The sequence below is a fragment of the Engraulis encrasicolus genome, chromosome 10 (assembly GCF_034702125.1).
Source record: "Engraulis encrasicolus isolate BLACKSEA-1 chromosome 10, IST_EnEncr_1.0, whole genome shotgun sequence".
Lineage (NCBI taxonomy): Eukaryota > Metazoa > Chordata > Actinopteri > Clupeiformes > Engraulidae > Engraulis > Engraulis encrasicolus.
Genome location: NC_085866.1, coordinates 30,925,391 through 30,936,427, shown reverse-complemented (window position 1 = coordinate 30,936,427; position 11,037 = coordinate 30,925,391). Strand labels below are relative to the sequence as shown.

Sequence of the window (11,037 nt, the reverse complement as noted above, 5' to 3'; positions counted from 1 at the left end):
GCAACCTGTAGTCCAGGGGCCCTGGGTCTTCTTAATCCGACCCTGGTGATCATGCATATTTGTCCCTCTCTTAGCATCACAATTCCCTCGGAATTCATATTCAGCAGCGTCCCTCTCCTGAACCCACAACCCACACACACACACACACACACACACACACACACACACACACACACACACACACACACACACACACACACACACACACACACACACACACACACACACACACACACACACACACACACACACACACACACACCACCCAAGAGCAAATGTATACCCAAATTTATCTTTTGGAACACAACCAATTCAATTAGGGCCACACATCTCCCCTGGGTTCCATCCATTACCTCCATGTGGGTGCCGGTTCCCCTACATGTATATATTTTGACCAAGTTTGATTTATGCTAAGTGCATTTCTCCTCTCCTCTCTCACACACAGGGGCTGAAATCAGAGCTGGGTTGGCTGGGGCCAAAATAAAAAGGCTGGGGCGTTATTTTGCACCCCCTGAGCCATTAGCCCCTGTGGACACTTCGGCCCCACTGGGAAATTCCCTGTATTCCAGATTAGCAGTTCAGACCTGGTTGAATTAAAGTGACGGGTTTGGTGGGGTGCTCTCCTCCTCTCCTCCCCCCTCCTCCCCTCCTCCCCGCCGAACGTTCTCCCCTTCTTTTAAAAGCCTTACTCATGTGCAGGGGTGTAGCAGCAAATGTTGGGCTCTATGTACAATCAGCTTCAATGGACCCACCCAGCCATATATCTTCATAAATCAGACTGTGTGTGGGCCCCCCATATACATGGGGCCCTGGTGCCTCTGTCACACTCTACCCCCCTGAACGACACCCCTGCTCATGTGATCAGCTCTTTGTTATGCTGCATGTGGATAGAGATGAACTGCACTGCACAGCGAAAGCTATGGCTGCGGCTGCTGCTGCTACAGTGTAGTATCACTACAGCAGTGCAGTGTAGTGCTGCATGGCTGAAGTTTCTGCTAGCAAGCGAGATCTATTTTAAGGGAGAGAGAGGCGAGGTCATGTTGCAGTGAGCTGAGCACCATCCTCTGCTGTTCTTGTGGTTATTTATCCTCATTGGAGGAGAGAAAAGACGTGTCTCGCTCGTTCTTGGCACACATTCCCTTGAACTAGCTAGCATGGCATCCACCGCCATGTATTAGATGCATATTCAGCCTCTCTTGGTCTCTCTCTTTCTTTCTCTCTCTCTCTCTCTCTCTCTCTCTCTCTCTCTCTCTCTGTCTCTGTCTCTATCTCTATCTCTATCTCTCTCTCTCTCTCTTTCTCTCTCTCTCTCTCTGTCTCTCTCTCTCTCTCTCTCTCTCTCTCTCTCTTCTTTGCCAGTCAGCTACTTGTCACATGTTCCCAGTGAAGAGCCATTGTCTCCGGCGGCTCTCTAGGCACTATGCATGACTCCCTCTCTCTCTCTCTCTCTCTTTCTCTCTCTCTCTCTCTCTCTCTCTCTCTCTCTCTCTCTCTCTCTCTCTCTCTCTCTCTCTCTCTCTCTCTCTCTCTCTCTCTCTCTCTCACACACACACACACACACACACACACACACACACACACACACACACACACACACACACACACACACACACACACACACACATACTTCTCTCGTCTCTGGTTCACACTCTTCTTTGCTCCTCCCTCCCTCTCTCCCTCCTTCTCCTCTCCCTCCTCCTCCTCCCTCCGTTCCTTGCTTTGTATAAGCCATTGAAGTGGAACATTGTGAGATTATCCTGCCACCACTGAGAGCAAGGGCTTCAGCTAATTCAGCCCCATCCCCTCAACCCTTGGCCAGCCCTCCCTCAGCCTCAGCCTCAGCCTCTACCAGCCCTACCCCTCAAACTAACTCAGCCACACTTGGAGGACGCCGCAGCCATTGGTCACTAGTTGACTGTTTTTTGTTTTGGACCGGTGTGTTGTTGCCGCTGACCTGTGGGCGTTCTCAGAAGCAGAGGACGAGAGGAAAGTGAAGGACTTTATCTTAACGTTTCAAACAAGGGGGAAAGAAAGAAAGGACTTTATTGTTTCATCTTCTTTTTTTGTGGAGAGCGCCCGCCGCAAGTGGATTCCGTACTGAGGAGAGGGGGAGTGGAGTAGTGTGTCTGGAGGAGGAGAAGTCTTTTTTACAGTTCTTCTTTTGTCCGTCATCATGGGTTTCTTAATGGTAAGCTGAGGCAATGTGCTGCATGGGGTCAGATTATGGTGGGGGTGGAGGAGGAGGTGGAGAGGTGAGGAGCCAGAGCTGCTTATGGCTCGTCTCCAGCCAAAGGAGCATTGGGGAGATTTGTTTTGTTGTTTGTTTATTTTGTTTGTTGGTGGCAAGTTTTGTTGCATTGCTTTGTTTTGTCCCTTTGAGACACCAGTAGGAAGCGTGTGTGCCATGCATTCAGAACCCTCTGAAAACATTGTAGGCTAAAAACTATGACTACGAAGTAGTCAATCCACTGGGGTGCTTCATGTAATCTTAGATATTCTCTGTCATCACTAATTTGCTTATACATTTGCTCATTTAGTAAATAGAGAAGGTTTTTTGTTTGTTTGAGAGAGAGAGCGCTCGGAAGCACAGTCAGACTCAAGAGTCAGTCATTCACTGAGCTGACATATGCCATATCCGCTTTGATTTGATACTTGATACTCCACAAAGGAGTCGTTCTGGGTCCCTTGTTTATGCTTATTGCTGTGCTAATGGAACCCTAGATAAGATATGAATGGTAATGGTAATGGTAAGATGTCGTTGTCCTTGATGGTGTTCCTCCCAGTTCTTTCTTGTCTGCGTGTCTTTCTTGTGTACGAGTGGGTGTGTGAGTGAGTGGGTAGCGTGCAAGTGTGCATGTCTCTGTCTGCCTGCCTGCACCTGCTTGTATATACAATGTAAACATGCACTGGTAGTCCTTTATATTCTGAAACAAACTAATGAAATATCCCAGTGGGTACCAGTCTCTGTTTGTCACCTTTAATAACTTAAAGGAGGAAAAACTTTGAGGCAAACGGTGTAAGCGATGAGACTCAGTCACTCCTCCATGCTGCCCTCATTGTTGTGCTCTCCATGCTTGGGGGTCCTTTGTTTTGGGGATGCTCTCTCCTCTCTCCTCTCTCTCTCTCTCACACACACACACCATGTCTCTCTCTCACACACACACACACACACACCATGTCTCTCTCTCTCTCTCTCTCTCTCTCTCTCTCTCTCTCCACTCTTTCTTTCTGTCTCTCTGCCTCTCATGCTCCCTTTCTCTCTCTGTTTCTCTCTCTCTCTCTCTCTCTCTCTCTGTCTATCTCTCTCTTCTACATATCTGTCTCTCTTTCACTCATCTGTCTCTCTAATGTCATGTCATCTCTCTTTCTCTTTCTCTTTCTCTCTCTCTCTCTCTCTCTCTCTCTCTCTCTCTCTCTCTCTCTCTCTCTCTCTCTCTCTCTCCAGCATTGCATTGCCCTGGTTGACCCAGATATTCATGTACCACAGTCCCCTCCCCCCACGGTCCCCAACTCTTCTTTGTTTGGGAGCCAGACTCCCCTCTCCTCTCTTCTCCTCTGCTCTGCTCCCTGCCTCGTGCTATTCAAACTCAAACTTATGGGGTTATGGTGGGTTGGGTTGGGCTGGGGTGGTAGAGTAGGAGGGTAGGGTATAGGGAAGACCACACTCTGTGCTGTGGATGTGGGTGTGGGTGAACCAGGCCCAGAATATGGAGGGGTTTTGAGACACTAAAGGGCTTTAAGCGCTCGGGAGACTGCAAGCAATGTTACTCAGGTGCTCAAAAGGAAAAATCAGAGGCTTTTTTTATATTTTTCTCAAATCTCAGAGTGCCGCTGCTTTTTCCTTTATGGAGGGGTTTTATCTGTGTTGGCTGTGTGGAGTGATGCTGTTTCTCACTGACGCTCACACGTCTCTCTGTGACGTTTTGTGGTTCCCACTTGCATTGCTGGTTAGACAGGATCAGTCATCATATGTCATTTCTTAAAGCCCTCTTGAGTATACTGTAAGTAGATGTGATGCAGTAAAGAAGGGCAAATTGTATTCACAGCAGTGAAAACATACGAGGACCAATGGACTTCTTTTGCAGTAGCAACCCTTTAAAGGGAAGTGAATTACTTTACATGACATTACATTTAGCAGACGCTTTTGATCAAAGCGACTTAAGTAAAGCGACAAAAGTAAAGCCAACTTAAAGGTTAAAGGAGATCAGAGGAGCTCAGATGTAAACAACTGGACATCTTTTCAAAGCTTGAAGAGCCCATCGTTACTACAAGTTAGGCTCTTTGTTTCATTACCTCCCTCAGAGGCCATTAGCCATCTCGGCAGACATAACTTAGTTAACCCCTTAGCGCAGAGCCTATGTTATAACCTTACTGTCACCAAAATTGTAATGGCTTTGTCTTAATCTGTTACCGAAGGCTCTCGGTAATGTCATAGCAATGTTGTTATGATGAGTCTTTTCAGCAATGAGGGAATAGACTCGTCGTTTGGTCTTTCTACGTAAAGAAGGCTATAGGGTTATAAGAGATCAAAGGAGCTCAGATGTAAACAACTGGACATCTTTTCAAAGCTTGAAGAGCCCATAGTTACAAGTTATGGTCTTTGACCTCCATTACCTCCTTGAGAGGCCATTAGCCTTCTTGGCAGACATAAGTTAGCTACCTGCTGTGGTTTCAATCTGTTTAGCTTCCACTACTATGCCACTGCATTACATAACTTTATTACATATTACACCTATTATAGCTGACGCATTTATGCTAAGCGATTTGCAGTTATTTACAAGGGTTTTGTATACAGTCTCTGGAGCAATGTAGGGTTAGGTGCTTTGCTCAAGGGCACCTCAGACATGGAGTGCGGTAAGGAGTGGAAGGGTGGGATTTGAACCTGCAAACCTCTGACATAAAGCCCATCTCCTTACCCGTAAGGCCATGGGTGTACCTTACCTTTCGGCTTAAAGGGGCCCCTCATAATTAGTGACGCGGAACTGACTCACCGGTGAATTATTTTTTTTTTTTTTTACATTTCTGAAAATAGGGGCCCACGGGAGTGCGGGGCCCACCGGGAAATGCCCGTTATGCCAGATGGCCAGTCCAGCCCTGCAGCCCCCCGAGCTGTAGGAGTAGCCATGGTGTGCTGCTTCACTCGTGATCGTGGCAAGTGTGCTGCTTCAACTAATGTAAATGTCACCGTATATATATACAGTACTACATTGTAGCACTATATGCACATCAAACATTAGCGTGACATTTAGCAAATCCTGTGTGAAATGTACATAGGCTACGCTATGCACCCGACTCAACTGCCTTTGTCCTCATAACTTGTAGTGTGTGGCGTAGGTTATGAGTCGAGCTTTAGCACACAGCGCAGGGCTTTATTTATGGAGCCCTGGCTGGCATTGATTTAGCTGCCCATGAGATAGCCGGCTAATGCAAAGGGCAGACGCATTGTACTGTGCTTCTGACAGGTAGCCTAAAGACAGATTACTCAGATTAGCACTGTGTGTAATACAGTAATAGGTGTGAAAGCAAAGGCTTTGGGTCTTTGTTATGGTTTATTTTTGAGTGTATCTAGTACAGCACGAAATAGTATGTGCTTGCACTGTAGGCTACGTGCCTAATCTATAACCCTTACCCTAATGTACAGTGCATACATGCTCTTACGGGTGTGTACTACTGTAGAAGTTGGGTGTCATGACATGTGATTTTAGTGTGGTAAGTTTGGAGATACTGCCGTGATCCATTAGCGCTTTTACTAAGCTATTTGGGATCACTCTTTAACTCTGCCAATGTTCGGCCAAGGTAGAAAAAAACGGCTGGGCTACTTGACTGATGTCACGGTTCAAATGACCCTAGGGTGAATCTACTCTGAACCATCACTTTAAATTGTATTTACTTACTCTAAAAGAAGCAGCAAAAGAAAATCTGACCTTTATTTCCCTTTGTAAGGAGGTGCACACATCAAAACAAACTTGAACACACAGTGTGCTATTAGACACGTGTGCTACGTTCTATAGCAGAGATGGTTTGCCATGCATACTGCTTAAAATTGCCCTCGTCTGAAAATGACGGTACTGGGGCCTCCTTTGTAGAATGGAGATTCCAAGGTACAAAGCAAAAAAAGATGTTGAGTTTCTCGCTCGCACCTCTCCTCTTTTGACATCCACAACATGCAGTAGATTAATCATCTGCAGACATAGCGCATAGCCCAGCATAGCCCCCCAATGGTGTCTGTATGAGGCTGTGAGGCTGTGTACGTTGGTCCACTAACAAATGTCTGCTTTGTTAGTCTGTCTGATGCAGCTGTGTGAGCCCAAGAGGGAGGGGAGGAGAGACTGAAGGATGTGTTTGGTTTTAGTATTCAACCGCGGCTAGCAGTAGCCTACAGTGCTGCATGTGCTGCATGGGAAGTATTGAACTCCTTAGAAGTATTGAATTCTTAATAAGTATTGAATTCTTGCAAATCAGTTCTGGTTGGAACGCTTCCAGGCTGAGTGAGTGACGCAGCACAGCAGTGTTCTAGAATGTATAGTGGCACACACAATGGCATAACACAGTGGCACAACATAGTGCCACACCACCACGCCATGCAGTACCACCACACACACCATCACACCACTCGTGAACCAGGTGAATGCAGCATTCTTTCTTTCCCTCCCCTGCCTCCCTGCTCCCTGTCTCTACCTCTTTTATGTCTCAGTGTCTCTCTCTCTCTCTCTCTCTCTCTCTCTCTCTCTCTCTCTCTCTCTCTCTCTCTCTCTCTCTCTCTCTCTCCCCTTCTCATACTTTATGTTCTGTTTGCAAAGCACTTTCCGCTGGAGTCCTGACAAGGTGCACATTGGATATGTTCAGTTTTGTGATTGAGGCCATCTGCAACGCAGCCCCAGAACAACCCTTTGTGCCACCATAGTTTTTGATCGCTTCATTTTGTGCAGTGTCACAGCTGGAAGTATGGGGTGCACTGCAGGCCCAGACTATTAATTTATGCAGATTCTGACTTCCTCTCCATGTGTGCTGAACGATTCACAAGGTCAAGTTGGCATCAGCATAATGATAGAAGTGACAAAACCAGAATTGAAGTCAGGCTCAGTGAGTTTCCTTCATAAGGCAAGAGGAACAACTCAGTGGTCTGAAAATACAGCCATGATTATGGTGATGGCAGGACTACAGTAGTTTGTGCTGTCTAGGGATAAAGACTAGACCTAGTATGCCAATGTTTAACCCTATACTGCACGCATTATTATCCCATCATGGGAAAAAATCTTGCTGTGGTTTTTGTCACATAAAATGAACTTCTTAAGACATATTTGCATTTTTTTTCCCAAAAAAGTTTTTTGGGGGGGTACTTTTAGGTTTGTTGCCATATGGCAACATTGTGCAGTTACGGAAAGGATCCAGTGTACATTTTTACTCCAAGACCAAACAAGGGTCATACAACATTATGGATTATTTTATAGAAATGTAATTGTTTTTCTCAGAAAAACATTGAACGTTTACCCACAAGTTCAAGGGAGTTATTTAACACATTTTTGTCATTGAGAGAACAAGTGAATACTGTTTATTATATCCCTGAAAAACAGTATTTCAGTGGTATTACGTGACCAACCACCAATGAATATATTAGGTATTAACACAATATCTGTGCATAGATTTGCACAAAAATGTGTATGGTAACTGTCTATAATATGTACATGAACTGATTTAATTTCGGAAGCCAACACTTTCAAGATGGCCGACATTCAAGATGGCCGATTTGCGGGCCAGGCATCTTTCAACATAACCGACAGTTTATTTGTCATAACTTTTGAATGGATGCTTGGATTTACACTAAACCTTGTGTGATAACACTCTATAATGAGTAAATAAGCCATGTAAACTTGTGAGGCTAGTGTTTTCAAGATAGCTGACTTTCAAGATGGCTGACTTTGAAGTTGGCAATCTTTCGAGACGGCCTACCTTTTGTTTACGCCACAACTTTTCAATGGGTGCTTGGATTTGCAGTAAATCTTGTGTGTTAATAATATAATTGGTTTATGAGCTGTTTGAAATTTGGAGATTATGCTTTTAAAATGGCTGACTTTCAAAATGGTTGACTTTGTACAATAATTTTTGATCGGGTTGACAGATTTGCACAAACGTTGTGTGCTAATTAGCCTATTTATAACAGACAAATGAAGTCAAAACATTTTGGAGGCTTAAAATGGTCAAGATGACCGTAGCTTTATGCTCTAATCTGGGGTTTGGGGATTTTTGTGGTATACCTCTGGCAGTCTGGGGAGGCTGCATAGGCCTTGTTCGCTTTTCTGCATGTACTCAGAGTGAAAGCTCATAAAACAGTTCTGTACACCTATTATAACATTTTTAATGTTCATTACAGACTGCCATTTGCACTAATTATAAATATTATCAGTTATCAATCATTCAATCAATAAATAAATCAATTAATCAATCAATTAGAATTGGGTATTTGTATCAATACACTTTCCCTATTGACCGTCTTGTTCCATTACCGCACAATGTTGCCGTATGGCAACATACCTATTTTTCAACATAAAAAGGAAATAATTTTAGTTGAAAACAAAACAAATGGTGAAAACAGATCATGACTAACTATAGATCATCCCAATATTTTTTTTAATTTTGTAAATATTGCAAAAAGTGTGAAATATCTTGGCCAATGGCAGAGCAATCTGTCAAGGAGACAAACTCATGTACAGTGAGGGAAAGAGCGAGCCTGGGGCAGTGTGTGGTGTCATGTGATGCCAACAAACCACATAATTGGATAAAACAAGGCCACAGTTTCAATATGAAAACCAATCATTGTCTATTATTTATATTTAAATACCAGGAAATGGCAAAAGAATGGTAAGTTGCCATATGGCAACACCGTGCAGTATAGGGTTAAAATGACCAAAAAAACCTGACTGCTATTTCAAACTCAAGAGTCTGAGTCAATGTGTAATTTTGCTGGTTTGCTTTGAACAGTTGATTTGTCAGGAAATGTAAATTGCACTGACAAAGAATTCACATAATTTGATGGATGTCAGAGATAAGGCAAGATGTTTCATTGAGGACGAAATCAGTCCCACCAGTGTTGCCAGATGGAAAATGCTGAATTATTGTACCAAAACCTCAGAATTACTTTTTGGGAGGACATTATCGTACAAGACCCAAATTGTTGTTTCAAGGCATCTAAATGAACTGAATGACAACTCTGAAGTTATTGTGCATCATGATTTTTAGATCGTAGAGAGGACAAAATGGACAAAATTATGGTACAAATACGATAATTATTGTACATCTGGCAACACTGAGTCCCACTTCCCAATAACTACCACCAAGTCTTTACCCAGGCGTAAGGCAGTGGCTATGGCATCAGAGCTGACACTGGATTTGTCATAGGATAGGCTGTCTTGGCATGTTAAATAGAGACAAAGTAATTTCATCTTCCTTGTATGACTTGTGCATATGAAGAAAGTGACAATAAAAGCTGACTTGACTTGACTTGAAGTGTTCCTGGAAGGCATGTCTGTCTGTCTGTGACTATGCTTTGCTGTGTTCTAAGAAACGATCACCATCCCCAGCTGTTTAAAGAGGCTCTATGTAGGATTGAAAGTTCAATTAATCACTGTCCCGAGTCAGCCAATGCTTATTTGAGTCATTAGTAAGTGAACAATGATTCTCGCAACCGCTTTGGCTGTCTGTCCGCTGAGAACCCCACATGTAACTTTGGACAGAGCGGTCCGCTACGAGTGTCATGGGAAACACTTCATACGAAAAATCGCGTTACATTCCGTATTTAGATTTGTATCAACTGCTGGCATTACGTGATGAAAAACATTTTCACAGCGAGTTCATTTAAACAGCATTTTTTCATGACGGTGTAGATTTTGAGACAGGCATGCCACGGGTAATGCGCTAATTACGTCATCCTACCTTGTACCCCTTTACTGTTTAGTGCAATAAGATACAGTACTCATGCAACAGCGACAACAGACTCTCTCACCCTTTTGTTTTTGATCAGGTGTCGTGTTCTCCTGTTTTTGTGATCTTATCTCCATCGAGTGCCAGCAGTGCAGGTCCGTTATGCTGACACATGGTGACACAGCTCTCTCTCTCTCTCTCTCTCTCTCTCTCTCTCTCTCTCTCTCTCTCTCTCTCTCTCTCTCTCTCTCTCTCTCTCTCTTTTTTTTTCTTCTCTCTCTCACTACTGGTGTGGATGATGGATGTGTGGAATGGATGATCGTACATTTCCCCCCGGCAGGAGAGGAGTCTCTCCCAGAGCCGACAGAACAGACCGTACCCAGTTGCTGTAGTGTGAAGAGAGGCATGACCTCTTGCATGGGGTGTTTCCCTGTAAAACATGCAGCGTAGGACCCCACCCATCCATCCATCCATCCATCCATCCATCCATCCATCCATCCATCCATCTATGCTGAAGTTGTCAAAGAGGCTCAGTTGCTGACATCTGAAGTCTTTGGAGAACAAGACATGGACGAATGAGATTCTTCACAGACTCAAGTTGTCAGAATTCTTCTAGCGTACAGGGCCTCACTCGCTACCTACATGCAGTATCATTCGGATGTATCATTTGGACACATCGTCAATATATCTTTTGTGATATTCCCGTATCGTGCAGATGGGCCCACTGGCAGGTCCGTTCGCTCATTGCTGAAAAGACTCAATTACATCATAACAACATTGCCCTGTCATTAAGAGAGCTTTCCGTAATAGAATTTTTGGTTATTACAATTTTGGAATAAAATAGGGTTATAACACAGGCTCTGCGCAAAGGGGTTAAATGACATTGAGATTCTGAGACACCACATTGACCACATTCAGTACTTCCACAAAAGTGATGTGCTGTACTTGTTTTGTAATGCCAATACCTCACTGCTGGACTGTCTGCTCAAGCACCTACTTGTAATATGAGCGATAGTCCACTCAGTTTAGCTTGCATTACCAAAAAGCACACGTTGTTACTAGGGCTGGACAATTAATCGAAAATAATCGTATATCGTGATATAATCATGATATCGAAAT

The 11,037-nt window shown here is 44.1% G+C and overlaps 1 protein-coding gene across 1 annotated transcript in view; it reads left to right on the top strand.

The window, feature by feature from the left end:
- Positions 1–1,932: 1,932 nt before the first annotated feature.
- The window catches only part of LOC134456947 (protein kinase C and casein kinase substrate in neurons protein 1-like), a 64,655-nt gene continuing 55,550 nt past the window's right edge, over positions 1,933–11,037 (top strand). The window contains exon 1 of the mRNA XM_063208621.1: positions 1,933–2,188. The gene's annotated coding sequence lies outside the window, so the exon portion shown is untranslated. The remainder of the gene's footprint in view (positions 2,189–11,037) is intronic.